Source organism: Felis catus, chromosome A1, assembly GCF_018350175.1.
Source record: "Felis catus isolate Fca126 chromosome A1, F.catus_Fca126_mat1.0, whole genome shotgun sequence".
Taxonomy (NCBI): domain Eukaryota; kingdom Metazoa; phylum Chordata; class Mammalia; order Carnivora; family Felidae; genus Felis; species Felis catus.
The window spans coordinates 214,191,652-214,210,342 of NC_058368.1; the positions used below are offsets into that span (position 1 = coordinate 214,191,652).

The 18,691-nt window shown below is 37.1% G+C and overlaps 1 protein-coding gene across 3 annotated transcripts in view; it reads right to left on the reverse strand.

Moving 5' to 3' along the window:
* CDH6 (cadherin 6) overlaps positions 1-16,194 on the reverse strand; it is a 127,364-nt gene extending 111,170 nt beyond the window's left edge. Inside the window, exon 1 of one of the 3 annotated variants that reach the window (XM_019812349.3) lies at positions 16,007-16,194. The gene's annotated coding sequence lies outside the window, so the exon portion shown is untranslated. Of the gene's footprint in view, positions 1-15,743; positions 15,902-16,006 lie in introns of those variants that run through there. The other 2 variants (XM_019812356.3, XM_019812377.2) reach the window with 2 other exon arrangements.
* Positions 16,195-18,691: the final 2,497 nt, after the last annotated feature.

Below are 18,691 nucleotides of genomic sequence, written 5' to 3' on the forward strand. Positions count from 1 at the left end.
ATTATGGGCATATTGCCCTCAGTGGCACGTTACATTTGTGACATAAAAAAATGTGCTTCATTCCAGTTAGTGAAATTAGAAAAAAAAAAAAAAAGCCAGCAGCATGTTAAAGATACCCCCAAAACCTCAACTTGACTGAAAATGTGAAGAAATAATGATAACAGTAGTAACAGCAAAACAAACACTTAGCATTTGGGGGCTGTTTCCCACAAGCTTTGCTTAAGTTCTTTGCCGCTTTATCTTGGTAACTCCTCATAACACCCTTATGAAATTGAAACTACCGTTATCCTCATTTTATTGGAGGAAACTGCACTAAACGAAATGTCCGACAGGGTCTCCTGCCTGTTGTGTCAACACAGTCAACCTGGGACTCCCTTTGTCATGCAAAAGTAGGACAGTTTAGGAGTTTAATGATCAAGATGCTCTCTTTCCTCAAAATGTCACCAATTACTCATCTCTTGATTAAACATTAAGCTTGTATGGTCTTGGTTCCTTAATTCTGCCCCCAAATTGTTAGGCCAGAAAAAAAAAAATAAAAGAGATTATTGTTATAGTTAAATATTTGCAGAGAGGTGAACTCACACTGTGGCAAGGTCAGCTCTAAGGGAATACAAATAAGATTAGGGAAAAATATATAAGCTTTTAGACCTTAGACTTTATTACAGGATGTTTTAGGAACATCCTGTTGTGTGGCATACATCGCATCCACATTAATGCATTAAAAAAAAAAAAAACCTCAGAACCCTACTTTGGCCTAAAATTACCCAGACAACAGGGGCAGAACTCTGTTGGGTTTTCCTTTTATGTTTTACAATTATTTCTTACTGTTTTAAGTTGGATTTAGATAAACATCTGCATTTCAGCTTATTTGCCTTTCAGATAAAACCTAAAATAAAAAAAAGGGGGGTTCTTAAGGAAAGATTCAGGTTATTTTTAGCAATAAAGGAGAAAATGTTTTGTGATTCTATTTTTAAACAACATTTTCAAAAGTTTTCTTAAAGCTCCAGTGGTTAGGACAGTGCTAAAGGCAAAAATGTTGCTTAAGAAAACACTTCAGAACATGTTAGAAAAGTTAAAGCCCAAGCCAAACCCCCTGAGAGCAAGAAAAGTGCTCACATGGTATGGTGTCCTTTGAATCTCTTAAGATTATTTTCTAAATGAGACTATGGGAACAAAATGAAATTATATTTTCTTTCCAGCTAGTTAAGCCTCCAATGGCTAGATGAAAAAAATGTTTTCTTTTTGGACAGTGATGACTTTCTAGTCAGTCTATTCTCAAAACAAATGCACCAAAACCCTGCTTTGTGCACAGAGTAAAATGAAATAGGAATAGAGGTCATTCAAATGGTGTAAGTATCACTCTAATTGCCATTTTGCAGGTAACCCTCACTTGGTGGACTAGGTGGATTTTGGTCTTGTTCTTTATTACCTCTAACTATCATTTATGAAACTGAATCCCATTGAAGCCCTTACTTGTATAATACAGTACAGGAATCAAGGAAGCTGATCTCAAGAATGGATCTTAAGTCTAAAGAGCCAATTAGCAAATAGGATTTCTAAGCAATTAATAATGTAGTAAGAGTGGTTGTATGACCCAAACTGGCTTAATAGGCAGGCGAGAATTCTACCACTGAACCACCAATGCTCACTAAACTGGCTTAATCGGACTATCAGACTGAAGGGCATTGCTCTTACTTCTTGACTGTGAGAGACGTTTCTCTCTCTTCTGCCAGACAAGAATGAGGAAGTATGTGGCCCCCCCCTTGCCACTGGCAACCTTAAAGTCTGAGAGAAATCCCTGGTTGAGTGATTTTGATGCCCAAGATGGGAGGATGGAGGGACAGAAAGATCCTGAATTTTTGACCACACCACTTAAGCCTGCCTTCCTATGGACTGTCTCTCATGTAAAATGTAATTTTATTTATTTCTTAATGCAATTTGAAATGGGAGTTACTCTTACCCGTAGCCCAAAGCATCCTAATACACAGGCTGAAAACACTTAGTGAGAAAGAGTAATCAGATCTTTAGGATGCTGAACGTGAATTACTATAGCTTGCTTTTCTGATCACCTTTCCTCTGTTAATAGGCTTAGTTATTGGCTTCCCCTCCACCCCCACTAGCTAATCACTCCTGAAAATCCTTTAATTCTCTACTTACCATTCTGAAGTTGAAGATGTGAAGTATGAGAGAGGACTGACCCTAGGCAGTTTAGATTACTTGTGTTAATGAGTGATGTTACTGATAAGAAAGTATTAATCAAGAGAATGGTCAAGAGGCAGAGAAGAATCTTGGGACTCACTGTTTTAGTTTTGGTAAATCCTGAGTTTTTACTACTTTTCCTTGGAAGTTACAATATTCCACAGTAGTGAGGTGTAATAGAAAAATTTGACAAGAGGGGCATCTGGGTGGCTCAGTGGCTTAAGTTCCGACTCTCAATTTCGGCTCAGGTCATCATCTCATGGTTCATGAGTTCGAGTCCCAAGTCAGGCTCTGTGCTGACAGTGTGGAGCCTGCTTGGGATTCTCTCTCTCCGTTTCTCTCTGCCCCTCCCTCCGCTTGCACTCTCTCTCTCAAAAATAACTAAATAAACATTAAAAAAAGAAAAATTCGATAGCCTATATCACCATACTTATTCTAGTCTAGAAAATCACTTATATGAAACAAACTATTGTATAGTATTGATTAGTAAGTTTAAAATTCTCCATGTACCTTAGACTTCAGGCTGATGGATATCACATTAAAAGGGGAAGTATAAAGAACATCATCCAAACCTCTTCCACTTCATCTCACAACCTTACAAAACATTTGGCATGCTCAGATAGAGCTGGGTTGAACTGCATATTTCATTGCCAGGCAATATTCATGAAGATTCTATTCCATGCATTGACTGCCACTTAAGGAATGAAACAGGACTACATAATCAGTTGAATTAAATTCAATCTATTTTGTACAGCTATGTTCAAGGTTATAACAAGGTATGTAGAATCTGGTATTAAACTTCCTATAGAACCTTAAGAAACATTGCCAGGGTGAGAATTTAAGGGAAAAATTATTTTCCTCACTGAAAATTACACAAGAATGTTCCACAGACTGTTTTGTAGATTCAGTGTGATGTACTACTGTGGGTGGATTATAAACCAAAAGATAATCAAGGTTTATCATACTAGTCTACACAAAAGAGAGAAAATATACAGCCACAGTTTTCAGCCTGAATGCATAAATAAAAACTGTAAACAATTCTATGTCTTTCTTGGTGTAGAGTGACCAGGCAAAAGTCAACTTTTAGGTAAGAAGACATCCTAAATAATAATAATAATAACAATAAAACCCTCAAGTATTGTATTAGGAAACCTGCCAGTTACAGGGTTTGTAACTCTATTTCAGATATTTGGCCAAAGTCACCAAGGTTGTCCTAGGGATATCACTCTTCTGTTGGATGTATCCCTTTGGCCTGGACAGTCTGGAAGGCTTGCACTGACTTTCTTGTGTTGTGAACAAAGGAAATCTGATTATAAGTAACGAAAACAAACATCCAACATGAATAATGTAAAAACATAGAAAGGTAGTCCAGAATAATGTGTTCTTGCTGTATGTCAAAAACAGTGCTAGGCCTTAGTGGTAAAATAAGTCCCAGAGACTTTGTTTTCCAGGTGCTTACATGTGATTTCATTGGTGAGGCCTAGATTATCATGCAGAGACTTTTGGACAGATGTGTTTACAGTTGCACTGAGATTAAGTAAGGCCTGTTATACAGTCATGTAGTGAGAAATCTAAGCCAAAAGCAGGACAGGCGAGTGAAGGTCAGAGGAAGCTTCTTGGAGAAATAGACTTTTCCCTAAAGATCCAGTGAGATTTGGTTTGGCCAGGTGAAGATGGATGGGGATAACAGAGGTAAGCAACCAGAATAGCTCTTCCGGGGCACACCAGCTCAATATTAGTACTGAGTTCGGGTGTCAGCCATTTAGCAAAGGTAGATCCTAATCTGTTCCATGACTGAAGACTCAATCCTGACAGAACACCTATCTGTTCATTAAATACGTTTCTAAAATGGTAGTTTCGAGCAGTCCTATTTAATATTAAATACATATTGGAACCGACCTGACATCAAACCATGGTGTTATCTATGGCACCTGACACAATGCCTTGTACAAAAGTGTTCATTAAATGCTTCAATTGATTTGAAATCCCCTCACCTAAACCTTAATTTCAGCTTGTCTTCTTGGGGGTAAAGTGATTTCTTGCTGAATGTATTTCTACTGGTCAATATATATAAGGCTTTATGCTGTACAGCAAACTCTTTGGTAATATTGTAAGGGTTGCTGAAAGAAACACTGTGAATGTATTCAGAGTTGTATTATCAAGAATAAAACTCTAATAAGCTTTTGGTAGTGAACGGTTTTGGATGTGTGGTTGTTTCTGAGCTGGGGTGGAAAGTCAAAAGCCAAGCCTAAAAAATAAATAGAAACCCTACAAATCATAATGTAACCTGAAATTAAAGGATAATTTCTATATTCATGTAAGATGCAACTATGGAGAGAAGACAAAACATAGTCAACTCTGGATGTCCTATTCATTATCTACAAAGCTGGTATTATTGGCCTACCATTAATAGACCATGCATCAAATGATGCTGTCTTCCTTTACTTTGTTTTTAAGTTCTGGCTTCATGCTCAGGGGTTCTATTACTATCTCAACATTTCAAATAGAGATTTACCTAATTGTTGGTTAGTAAAGTTACAGTTTTATTTTGTACTCCTGAATCTTTAGTCCATATAAGATTTATGTGCTTTAGAGTATGAAGAAATAAATCAATTTCCCCCAAATTGCTAGTGCATGTTAGTCTGGTCATCCACTGTCTCTCTTTCCTGCACTGGACACGGGAGGCCTTCAGTAAATATTACAGAAGGAATAAATAAATGAATGATGAATCTGAACCTCCCAATACTCTTGCTAGGCCCTTTGGGACAAGCATTAAGTGATTGCAAGATTGACTCAACATGAATAGCCAGGCCTAAAACTAAAAGGCTTTCCTGAGGCTGGTATCTGCTGCTTTGGGCCAATGTTAATTGATCATTAATTGTTATGCAAATATACTGATACATTCATTGAGGGATGAAAAGGAAAGATGTGTTTTCTTATTTTCTTTCTAGTAGTATTTCTGAATCCTGAGAAATGTGTACGTTACATATACTGTATATATTGTATATACTTACACTTTTGACATTATTTGTGGATTTGAGATACATACATTTGAATCTATATCTGTCCATTATCTTTTTGAGTGCATACATATTAAGCATAAAAGGCATAAGAGTTCAGCAGTCAAGAGTATGGGCCATCAAACTTATCTCTGACAGGTACAGTTGACTGTTGAACAACATGGGTTTGAATTGTGCGGGTCCACTTATATGTGGATTTTTTTGATACTGTACAGCACTGTAATTGTATTTTCTTTATGATTTTCTTAATAACATTTTCTTTTCTCTAGCTTACTTTATTGCAAGAATACAGTATGTAATACATATAACATACAAAATATGTGTTATTGACTGTTTATGTTATTAGGTCAACAGTAGACTATTAGTTAAGTTTTGGGGGACTTGAAAGCTATACACAGATTTTCAGCTATATGGAGGATGGTTCCTCTAACCTTTGTGTTATTTAAGGGTCAACTCTACTAGCTGTGTGACGTTGGGCAAATTGCTTAACTGCTCTGTTTTCTAGTCTTGTCTTAAAATCAGGAGGATTGACAGAATTTACTTCAGAGCATTGTTACGAACATTACATTCCTATAAGACATTTAGAACAGTGCCTTGAGTATTGTAAGTGTTCTCTAAGTGTTAGTTTTTATTGTTATCCTACTCAGTTTTCCCAGTCATCTTTCTTATTTTTGTATTTCATGATATTTTTAAAAGAATATGTAGGGTTATTTGAATGGGAGGTGAAAAAAGTCACTCACTTAGCAAAAAAGCAATTGCTTTATTTATCATAGAAAATGTATAGTAATATACATGGATATTAAAATTGTAAAAGAAAAAAATCTCAGAACAATGTTTAGTTTATGCTTGGATTCTTAAAAAGAAAATACATTGAAAATGTAAACTCAGAGGTACTTCCTGTTTCCAAACATAAATTAAGAATTAAAAAATCAAAATGACAGACTTCTTGCTAATCTGCTTAGGAAGGCATAAATTGTTAATCAGGCTCCAGGCAACATTGTTTCATACCAAGTTTAATAAAAAGTCTGCCTGAAGGAAGAAGAGGTCTGGTGGCCCGATTTTGAAGCTGGGCAGCTCTATTTTCATGCTTAGTCCCTCTAGCACTCAGGACACCATGGATAGGGTTTCCTTTGAAATCAGCTCCTTTTAAAGGAGTCAGAATTATTAAAAATGATTAGCGTGGGATAGAAAAGTTAGATTTTTTTCACTGCTGTGAATGAACTTGAAAAGGAAGTAAATTGGGAAAATATTTATTGAAGAGAATCTTGTAGCTTGTATGAGAATTTTACCTAGTAAGCATTTATTGAGCCCTCACTATGTGCTTATATTTGCTAGTGATGCTTTCACCTTAAAACTGTGATCTGGAGATGGAGAAGTGATATTTTAAAATTGTTTCTCCTTTCTCCTCAACCTGGATTTATTTATTCCATAAGCCATCTTATATGTGGATCAGGTGTGCTTTTGCCATGCAGGGAATCAAGTAAGGAGTTTTCTAAAAGTCTTGGCATTGTTTTTAGGAGTGCTTGTCATTCAGGTAAAAACTAAATTGGAAAGTATTTGACAAGCAGGGCATCTTTTGAGCAGTTGGAGCCTCATGGCTGTTTCTTTGGATTGCTGAGTTTAACACTCAGCCTAAATTGCTCTCCTTGCTTTAAAGTCTTTCTTAATAACATTATGGATATTAGTGTATATTTCTCAGTTACAAAGCAAGGCGAAGTTTGGCTCTTGTTTTCTGTGATTAGTTTCTCTAACCAGACATGATGAAAAGATTGTCATATAGATAAAAAAAGAAAAAAAAATAAGCCTTTTAAAAATCCATTTTAATTTAGTGACAAATTGGGAAGCAAACATATGCTCTATAAATGTTCAGAACATTCAGGGTGCAAAGCAAACTTCTTGTTCTTAAGAGCCCAATTAATCCAGCATAGGGTTTCAAATATTTCTCCTCTCTCTGTCCACTGTATAAAAATCTTTCACTACATTACATTAAACTCAGTCACTTTAGAGCATTTTGCTCTATGTAGCTTTTGCCTTCATATTTTCAATAAAGTAACTGTCTTATTTAGCATTCTGTTTGGTGAGAAAGTGGTTATTCACCTGATCACCAGACATCTTGCAGTGTCCCTCCCTCTATTGTGGTCATTTCTTTAATTTGATTCCAGTGTTTTTTAGAACACAAAATATACACATATTTAAATTCAATGGGGACGTTTTTAAGAAAAACAAACCATGGTGCTATTTGGAAAGATATTTTGGAGTGTGGCATCTGAGAATTAAAAGCAAACTTGAGGAAGAAAAGGAAGTATCATGAGACAAAATTTTTAAATATGAGATCTGTATTTGGCATGCCTGCACTTATTTCAAAGGCAATTTATCTGCAGGTAAATATACTTTCTCTGAATTCAAAACTTATTGCAGAGTTAGTACTTTCTGGATCTGGAGGTTTGGGACCACTCCTCTTGATGATACTAATCAGTAAGTGACCCCTTCATTCTGTCTTAGTTAGGACTTGCCCCAAATATTTTCTTTTTGGTAAAAAGATAGATAGGAGTCAGGAAGAGAGTGAAATTGTGGCACTGGTATTTATCACAAGGCCTCCAACATGGAATTAATTTATGAAACACTGACAAAAATCTCAACTAGATACTTTTTAAACAAGTAGTTTAATATGAGAATAATTGTTGGGAGATATAGTAGCTTGACTTGGTTCAAATTAGGATTCAGTAGTAATATTCCAGTCTTGGTGGATTTTATCATTTTACATTGGTGATTACTTAGTCTGACCACACCATTTTGATCTGTGTTAAATTAGAACCTGTTGCTAAGGAGAGCTTAGAATATTTTAGCTGAATGTGAAATTGAGCAGTTTCAAACATTTTGTAAAATGGATGATAGTAGATTAATGAAACTCTCTTTTTTTAATCCTGCAAAAGAGGTTTAAGCTTTGCAGCTAAAAATATGATAAGCTCATTTTCATGACTGAAATCTACACTATAAGCTAGAAGGCAATTGCTTTTTGAAATAAAAATGCAAACCTTAAAATACAATGCAGCATCTTAGAAAATTTGTATTTGTCCACAATTATGTAAAGTTCACTTTTATGGAAAAAAAAGATACCTTTTTTATAATGTGAATGGTTCAGTTGAGCTGGGTTTTCATTAAGTCATCAAGTTAGATGTAAATTTAAAACTTTGTTTTCCGCTGAAGAATCCACTATGTAATCAAGTGGGCAAATTCATTGTTGATGACACATTCTGGCCAAGAGCTTGGCAAAGCATGCCTTTGGAGGACTTGTTAATATAGTCAAAGACTGTATTAGTATTCCAAACATTTGTATTAATCTCTGTAAGGTTTAATTAAGGGATCCAAGGATACCTTTTGATTGAATGACTTTTGTTTAGCTTGTCTTTTTGGCTATTTGACTCTTAAATATCATTATAATTCCCCTTTACTTTTTATTCATCCAAATAAGGAAGAGAAGTAGGTCAATCATTTTTCAACATGATGTTATTCATTATCTAACCCAGTCTCCTCAGACTTTTGGATTTTATGGAACACTAACGGTTTCTTTTTTTTTTTAAGGAGGTAGGGTTGACTTTGGGTTGCTTGCCAGATTTTAATTTTGATAAGGGTAAAAAACAACATAATCTATCCACACACTTTTGTGAAAGAATTGACATGTTAACTCTAAAGAAGGGGGAAGGTCACTGGGTACTTAAATAAATTGAGATTTATGAAAAACACAATAGATTGTCATAATTTTTTATATCCAATCACTGACCAATAATTTTTTTTTTCCAAAGATGGACACTTTGGATAGCCTGGGGAATCACTGACTTAGATAAAGCTCACTCAAAACAACCATCAGGCCATTACAATAAAATAAAAACCTAAATTTTATAATGTGTCCCCCAAATAGTGGTCAAAAGTTCGAAGGAAAGTTTTAATTCTTCTTTACATTGGGAACTTTACAAAACGGTACAAACACATGAAATTTCTAAAGCCTAAATCCTCATTTTATCTGTAAGTTTCCATGTCTGCTCCTTCACAGCATGTTTATAAATAACAATTTATAGATTTAAAGTTCCTCTTCAGTTTTTAATGCCATAATTAAGTGGAGATGATAAAAAGCAACACTGCCCAACAGCCAGAAGTTACAGAAAGGAGAGATAGAGAAAACTCACTAACCTCCCTGGTCATCAAGTATCTCAAATGTAAATGATGGATATTGGGTCAAGTCATTTCTAAGCTCCAGTGTCTCACATTCTCTGATTTTACTTGTAATTATCACATTGTCCATGAAAGCTGGATTAACTACATGACTTTTTGAATACTGGCAATAGAAAGAATAAGGTTTAATGAAAATGGCTCATCAATATCAACCATATATAATATTATTATATAGCTAATAGGATGTCTTCCTTCCCCACCCCCAACTTTTTTTTTTTTTTTTTGGTGTGAAATTTTACTGGGGAGAGAAATCATTCAGAACAAATATTGAACTATGATGGTAATTAAATAACAAAATTGTGGTCATCAAAGAAGAAAAAAATTATTTTTACTCATCAGATAAGGAGGGGAAATACTATGACCTCACTCAACTCTACCCATAGTCCTAAATACTCTGTACAGAGTGAGAATATCCAATGCACTGAGAAAAGACTCATGCTTTCAAAGGGTACTGCACAGGTGGGATGCCCCTGTCAAGGAAATGAATAGTTGTCATTTTTAGCTACCTTCCTCAAATACTCCTCCAACATGAGGCTATCTCTGAAGGTAAGAGATCATTTATTCTCTTATAAAAAGTACCATTACACTCAAATGGCTCACATGACACTTTTTACTACAATTATAAGCTGTAATGCATGCTTGCAAGTAGTTTTTCAAAAGTGAGTAACCTACAAGAATTTTTCCCAGCCTTAAAATCTGCATTGCTTTGGTCAAAATAATCAAATCATTCCCATGCCCTCTGCTGCTATGTATTTCTCAGAGAGTCAGACTTTAAATTCTAAGATAGCACAAGTGTTAGTAAACAGCACATTCATTAAGTGCTTAGCTCAAGCAGAAATTCCCTGGAAATTCGAACCAAAAAAGGGCCAAATAAAAAGGATATAAGTATAACATTTTCCCTTTTACTTAGTGTATAATCATTACTATACAGAATACATGTAAAATGCTTAGAACAGCATGTAACATGTAGAAAAGCTCTGTAAAGTTTTATTTTCATTTACTTTATCATTAATTTTTTAATGTATAAAAAATCTGAGCCTAATGGTTAGTGTTTTTTTTAATCTTGGCTGTCATGTATACATATACATGTATATAAATATATACATGTATATGTATATAAATATATACATGTATATATATGTGTGTGTGTGTGTGTGTGTATACACACACACACACACACTAACAGGCATGCGTAGGGGTGGAGAGAACTGTCTTGCTAGTTCAGTCTTTCATCATGCTTTCTCACACATAGAATTGAAATGGGTGACTTATATTTGAGGTGTGTCACTATTATATATTTTGGTTTGCATGTGCTAGAAGATCACACAGTAGATCTATTTAGCTTGCAGAACAATAAAGATAATAGATGTAGAAGAGTCACTATTCTTCAAAGCAGTAAGAAAACCTCTTTCTTTGATTCTCCTGAGATTTTAGACCACTTTTTAAAAAACATGTTTCTTTGGTTATTTTATGATCCATGCAGGATCATTTCCTTTAGATAGTGATTTTTTTGAAGGATCATTTTCAAATTTACATTCCATTGTAGAGAAGTGTAGTGTTTATAAACATGTTAATGATGTTGTGTTTATAAGATTGTACTTAATAGTAGCAATATTTATAAAGTAGAAAATGCACATTGTGTAAAAACAGCAATTTTGATTCTATTTCTATTATGTTTCCCTTTTATGTAAAAATTCATCTCTTCATTTCTTTTCCTTTGCTTATACACCTCCTCAATTTATTTTTCTCTTGTTGCTTTCCATTCCTATAACTTATTGAGTCTCCTAAACATCTTTTGGGCAGATCTACCAATTTAGGAAATTATAGAAAGAAAAAGCACAGTGATTTCAAGTGATGAAATATGAAGACAAATTATTCCCGGTGGTGGCTAGCTTTATATTTCTCGTATTCATAAGATACTCTCTTCCACAAGATAGCACTGCATATGGTAGGAGAAGCTTGGGACCCATGCTGCCCATTTATACTGCACATCAAATTTAATAGTACCATTCTGGCTTTAATTAAACTCTTCCTCTCATAAATCTCAGCAAGATGATCTGATTAATAGAGGAAATAAGCACCTAACAGTGTTAGTATAAAGGTATTAAACAGATGAAACAAGGTAAAATAATCTCTAATCTGTGGGGATGAGGGACACAGCGCCCTCTGCATATGTGTCTGGTTTACATTTATGCGTGTGTGCTCAGAGCATTCTTTCTTCAGTGAGTTATCTTTGTTGGAAGAGTTAAAAATTTCCTGGGTAGTACAGTCTTAAACAACTAGATACTGGTTGTATCTGGTCCCCTCTGACCCAGCCATTTTGGCTTAAAGAGCTTTTAGTCCATTTTACTTTTGTAGTAAATGAAGGTGCACCACCTTTTTGAGTAGTTATTTGTATGAATTTCCCCCTCTTCTCTTCCTACTTTGTAAGTGATGGCGTTACAAAGACTGTATACACTTGGCTCTACAACTAATTAGGGATAACCTGAAGTTTCTCATATGACTGCTTTGAAAAAGGGAGCATTCCTTAGGAATAGCACTTTTAAAATGTAGGCCAGTTAATCTTCATAAGAGGAAAGCTTAAACAAAAATATTAGATCTAGGGAAGTGCCCCAACCTCATCTGTCTTCAAAGTAAAATAAAAATCCCAATGGAGAACAAAAAGAGAAATAAAAGACTGAGGAGGAAAAAAAAACCAACCCAAGCCCTGCATTTCTATATTTCTTCTCTAATATTATCGGAACAGTGTCACAACTGGGCGTGCTCTCTCTCTCTCTGTGTGAGAGTTTTACTTTTTCTCTTTTAGCAATTTCCCTATTAGCATGATGTTCTTGAGTCTTTGTATTTAGAATCATTATTCAGAAAAAAAAATTTGTACCAGAGAATGTTTGATTATCTACATTTTCACCTTTTTGTGAAGCAAATAAGGTGAGCTCAGTAGACACTAGCTAGCTGAAACACTATTAAAAAATGCAATTCAGACTGAGTCACTGTTCGTTATTTTTATAAGCGAGACCCTAATTCTGATCAACCCCAAAGAATGGTTTGCCGTGACTAAGCAAGCAGCACAAGGCAACTGGCTTCTGCCGGATGTTATCTCATTTGGAACACATTTCAAACTTTAGAACAGATTTTTAAATTGGAAGTTGCAACCTGCAGACTGTCAGCAGAAGCTGATTCACCCCTAGAGAACTTACTTTAAGTCCCAGGCAGACTTTTTTAAGGAGCAGGTTACCTAAAATGTGTTGTGATACATCAAAGAGAAAAATAAAAACACCTCACAAAATTAGGGTGATGCATGCATCCAGACAGCATTTGGACATTTAATATATGCTTATTTGAATAGGGACTTTATATTATAAGCCTTTAGTTTAATATACTTGTGAATGTTTATAGATCTCTAAAAGGTTAATTAAATTTTTTTCAGCAAATATTTCTTTAGTGGTGGGGGTGCTTTTCATGGAAGTTTTGAGTCATAACTATAATGGCGTTATTATTATTGGGTAAATTTGAATGAAGGAAGTACAGTCTTGGCAAGGTCAGAAATAAGGAAAATCTTATATTGATGGTAGTGAATTCTTTATTAATTGGCTAATGCTATTATTTGGAACGATTGAAAAGTTACTGAAAGTCTGCATGCCCAGCTCACTGTGCAAATACTCCTGAGTTCCTTAAATTAGAGGAACCACACACATGATAGCAATAATAATGATTTTGACCTGGCATAAATGTCAAGGTAGTACTTGGAGGACATTAACTCAACTATGGAGAAAAAGCTGTTATGCACTTATTACCTTAGATAACAAAATCCAGATGCAACTGAACTACAGGGAGAAATGCATGGAGTGACCCACTAGAGGTCCCTTCCAACTAAAAAAAGTTTCGATAGTTCAAAGGATGCAGCCTTGGTAAGTTGGCATTATGGCTGCAAAGCAAGTAAGGGCCAGAAGGGGGGACCACACATTTCACTTCCTAAGGAGGATACGTGGTTTTATTAAAAAATATTTGTCATATTTTATCATTTTTAAAAATCCCTATGTATATTATACATATGTGTGTATATACCATATATATTAGATATTCAAGAATTTGTTGTTCCAACTTATTGACACATTTGCCAGAATGAAGTGTCTTTTGATGTCCTGGAATTATAGTTGTGCTTTCTAGAAATTTTCACTGTTTCAAGTTTCCCAGAGCAATATTTTGTGAGATAGACTTTTTTCTTAAAAAATGAAGAGTGCCTTAAAGTGAGTTTTTACTTGCAGAGCTGATGGAAGTGGTGGGTGGAGGAGGTAAGGTACACATTTTCTGAGAGTAGGCTACTTGGTAGAAAATGACTTTGTTTCTATACATTATCTTTGCAAAGTTAGCATTAAGAACTATAATTGCAATAAATTGATGTAAAAGCCAGATAGTAAAGGGACTAAAAGTCCCTATAGAGGATCCAGTCTGTCACTTATAATGGCAGTAAAAGATAATTTTAGACAAGTACAGTAGAACTAAACCATTGCCATTTCCCTTCAGAACTGTGCTGCTGCCTCTCATGTTTTCCTGAAGAAATTTGTTACTTCCTCTGCTTGAGAAGTATGCCATGAACCATCAAAGTAGGTAGAAAAAGATCTGCCTTTTATTTCCTCCCAATACCTTTTTAATTAGAACAGACCAAAAACAAAAGGGGGTGAGATACAGTCCTATGCAATTGTATTTTCCAGTACATATTGGATTTCTTTTAAGTTTCTGAGCTCTGCATTGAAAATCTGGCCTCTGGAATAAACTTTGCCCTCTTCCTTTTGACATGATGAAGACATCTGCTTGATCATACCCCCTTTCTTGACACAACTTGTTTTCCGGATCTCTAAAATAGCAAACACAGAGCCATGCAAGTGCTATTACACAAAGGATGATGCTCAAGCTAAACTGGAAGAATTTTTTTTTTTTTTCTCCTAAAGTAGAATCGTAAAGGCTTTCTTTTCAGGTAAAGGTATCAGCAAGAAAAGAAAAAAAAAAAAAGAAAAGAAAAGCAATCCTTGGCTACCGTTTGTATAAGCATATTTGTTGTTCATTCTTAGAAGAGTTGTACATTTTCTAGGTATATCTCTGTGTTCCTTTTCCGATACAGAGAAGAGTTTATTATCCCCTGGATAATAAACAATCAGAAAGCCCATATTTTGCGTGTGCACCCCTGTAGAGCAGCCATACATCTACATACCAGCCACTCCAGCTATGTTTGAAGGAAAAAAATCTCTTCTTTCCCACATTATGTGCTTCAGTAAGTGAAAGTGAAGATTGGCGGAGACAGGGGCTGACATACTTCTATAGTGTAAATATTATAATTAAAATAGCTTTACCAAAAAAATGAAGGAGGGAGAGGGAAATGTGGGGCTATTCCAGATGATTAAACTTCTTGGTACTTGAATTTTCTCAGTAGTTAACTCAGGTGAACAGCCCTTTGGACTAACAAGGACCTGCATATAACTCCCCATAAAATATGGATTTTATTGCAGCAGTGAAAACACTTCTCAGCACCACGCTGACCTCTCCAGCAGCCTCCATCTCGAGATCTCCGATAACTCTTGGCAGAAGAATATTTAACTACAGAAGTAAACCCGGCTCTCAACTGCTGCAGTACACAACACAGCAACATTCGCTCTTACTAAATTCGGGGATTAACGCATTGGGGGCTCCACTTTTCCTGCATCGGACACCTACAACCCGGCATACTTGGTCTGCTCTCCAACCAGTCCGGGGGAGGCGTTATCCCCCAGATTTGTGCCTGGCCAGCCGTGGAAGAGCACCATCGAGCTGCGTCGTCCACATGACTTTTCCCTGGACAGTGTGCTCCATTTTCGGAGTCCAATGTTGGACTTTCCTTGCAACCCAAGCATTTCTTTCCCTATGTGAGCCGGCAGGCATTTCCCAGAACGTGCAAGCTAACAGTTTTCTTTGGCTCCTTCTCTGAGCCATACCATCTATTTAGCTTAAGTTTTCCTTATTGGGAGCATTCAGGAGTTTTCAAGCTACCTGATTTTCTGCTTTACCCCCCAGGGCAAGAAATGTAACTCAGCCAAAGCAGTCCCCGCACAGACCCTTGTGATGTGGGCAGGTGGAAATAAATCAAGCCCCCAACGGCTCTGCGGGTCCTGCACGCACCAGCGCCCTTGGTAATTGACCAGCCAACTTTGCAAATGCCGGAGCTCTCCTGGCAGCCTCTGCCCGCGGAGAGGAAGGCAGCGAGTTCTTCCCGGCGGCCCGTTACTTACGCTCCCACCCAGCCCCAGGGTGGATCGGTCTTACCAGAAGGCGGAGGAGCGGCGCCCAGACTCCCCGGAAACCCGCGCCTGTCCTGGGCAGCGGCAGCAGCGCCGCCCGCGCAGCCGGACCCGCGCGCCTGCCCCGACCCGGGCTCGCAGGCTGAGCATCCCTCCCAACTCCGGCGTGCGGCACCCATCGGGCAGAGAGGACTCTCTCTCTGATTGGCTTCCATCAACGCTACAGAATTAAAAAAAAAAGAAAAGGCTTGCACCACCACCACCACCGCCAACAGAGACCGAACCCACCTCTGCTTGCCTTCCTGCGCCCGGGGAGACCCTGCGACCCGCCCAGGCTGCTCCTGCCTCCGCTGCTTCTGCAGTCGCGGGCTCTGCCTTTCTTGCTGCCGCGGCTGAAACTGCAGCTCTTGGGATGGGAAGGTTACGGGCTCCCGAGAGCTGGCTCTTGTGGGCACACACTGATTTGCAAGTGAATGAAGTGGGAGGGAGCAAAGAGAGGAGGACTTTGTTAGAGAGGCCCAGTGCCTGCCCCCGCCCGCCCCCTCCCCTTGACAGAATGACTCCCTGTGTTTGAAGTCCTGAGCAATTCGCTCCCGGTAACACTCCCTCAGCCCCAGGCTTTCCTTTCCTTTCCTTTCTTATTTTTGGGGGTTAAAACATACTCAGAACTTGTGTGACTCTGCCTGTTTCCTCCTTTATACTGCCAAAATGCACCTTGTGCTATTATCAGCTACGGTCAGATGTTCTTTTTTTCTTTTTTTACCGACCGAGCAATTATAATTCCCAGGGACACAGTACCTCATCGCTATCAGTTGGCCAGCTTCGTGTTATAGCATGCATAACATGCACACATATAAAACAAACCGGGTCTCCTGAGATAACAATACCGATGGCTTTTCTACACAACATAAACAGGCGTTCTCCAGACGGAAGCAGACACAGATTCAGACGTGTCTTTCCTTCTCTCCTCCCAGGAAGACAGGTTTTTTACATAGTCCTGTGATCTCTGATACTTTGTCGGAGTGAGTCACCCCAAGATGTAGCACGAAGGTGTGCATCCCTGGGCTTGCAGAAACACTCGAAACCCAACCCTTCAGGCTTGCTGATGACTTATGGCTGATTCCATCTTTCTAAATGAGTTAATACAAGGGTACAAAAGACTTGCAGAAGAAGAGTGTGTAATGATATTCAAGGTCTGCTTAACGGTTTAAGATCTTTCAGGAAAGTTCCTGAAGTGGGATAACCTCTAAATTAAACTCTTTGTTACCCTTTGCAGTTGGAATGGCTATATTTACAGTTACAAAAAAAGTAATTTTTAATATTAACTGCACAAATCTTAAGCATGCCAAAGTATTATTAAACGAGAGTTATGGTTTTCTACATAGGAGATGTAGACATGATGGAGCCAGACACTGTTGGGTTAGGAAAATTAAATCTAATTACCACAGTGATTGCACCCAGGGTCAGCAGCATCCCAAACCAGCTGTTTGTGTAAGCTGCAAGTTCACAGAGAGATTTCCATTGCACGGTGCTCTAAAAACAAAATGCAGGCTACTTTGGCCTCTGAGTGATTAAACTGGTTGGAGGCCGGTCTCCTTCCCAGCTGAGCTCTTAACTAGAAAATCTTTTGTTTCACCAATAGAAGTTCAGGCATTTAAATAAAGCCGAAATCAAAGTAGTACCTCTAGGCAGTCAGTGCTTCAAAGAAGTGTACATGGAATGGTTTTAGCACAGATGTTCCACACATGCAAGATGGAAAGACTCTGAATTTACTTCTTGAAAAGATCTTCCCCTAGCCATAGAATTGCCACCAATTTACAAAGAAAGGCTGAGCATTTTCTCTTCATGCAGCTATTTAAACTCTTGTGGAGAAAGGATAGGCAAGAAGAAAGCTGCTTCTGATTCGTAGTTCATTCCTCAGATTATGAATTTCTTACACATTTAATTGGAAATACTACCCCTTTATGTTTGTATAGTCCTTCATTGATTACAAAATACTTTCATAGACTATTTAATTCTTCTTTCAACAAGTGGTATGATTTTCCCTCATTAGGACGGAGAAAATAGATGGATGAAGAGATCGCATAGGTTAAGTAACATGTCTAAGGCAATAAAACCGGTAAGCAGAAGCAGCAGAAGTATTCCTAGAAAAACTGTGCAGCTGTATATGTATACATATAAAATCTACATACTATACATATATGTAATATATATGTAATTGTAAGTATGCTGATAAAAATAAGTTAGACTTTAAGACTACCTTTTATAGAAATATATGCAAATTAACTGATTTTAATGCTAAAAGTTGGAATAATAGTGAAGTTGATGTTCACCCACTGAATGAGTTAATCTCTCACAAAGGAAATCTCTAATTGTTTGTAATATGCTATTCTTTAAACCCCATTAAGCCACATATCAAAAGTGGTTAAAACAACTACTTTTTATTAAGAATGGATAAACAATTTGTTTCTGAACAGTTCAAGTGGCAGCTTTGAATTACAGAAAGGATGGCACTTTTTATGCTAAAAAGAGGTTGTGTGAATATCTCTAGTAACATTTACCACAATTATTATCAATTTCCAATTAATAATGATATATATGTGTTTAGTTTTTATTTTAGACAGAGAGAGAGAGCGTGCAAGTGAGTGCGAACACACGAGTAGGGGAGAGGGGCAGAGGGAGAGGCAGAGAATCCCATGCAGGCTCCATGCTCGGCATAGAGCCCGACACAGGGCTCAATTCCATGACACTGGGATCATGACCTGAGCTAAAATGTAGAATTGGATGCTCAACCGACTGAGCCACCCAGGCACCCCAATAATATTGATATTGATGTAAATATCCATAATTATCTTATCCCAATTTCAGAGATTAAAGAACAGAGAGTTACTAAGGTTAAATGATTACCTGGTGTTTCCAGTTCATTCTCTGGCACACCAAAACATGCTGATAAATCATGAAGTTAATTAGAGA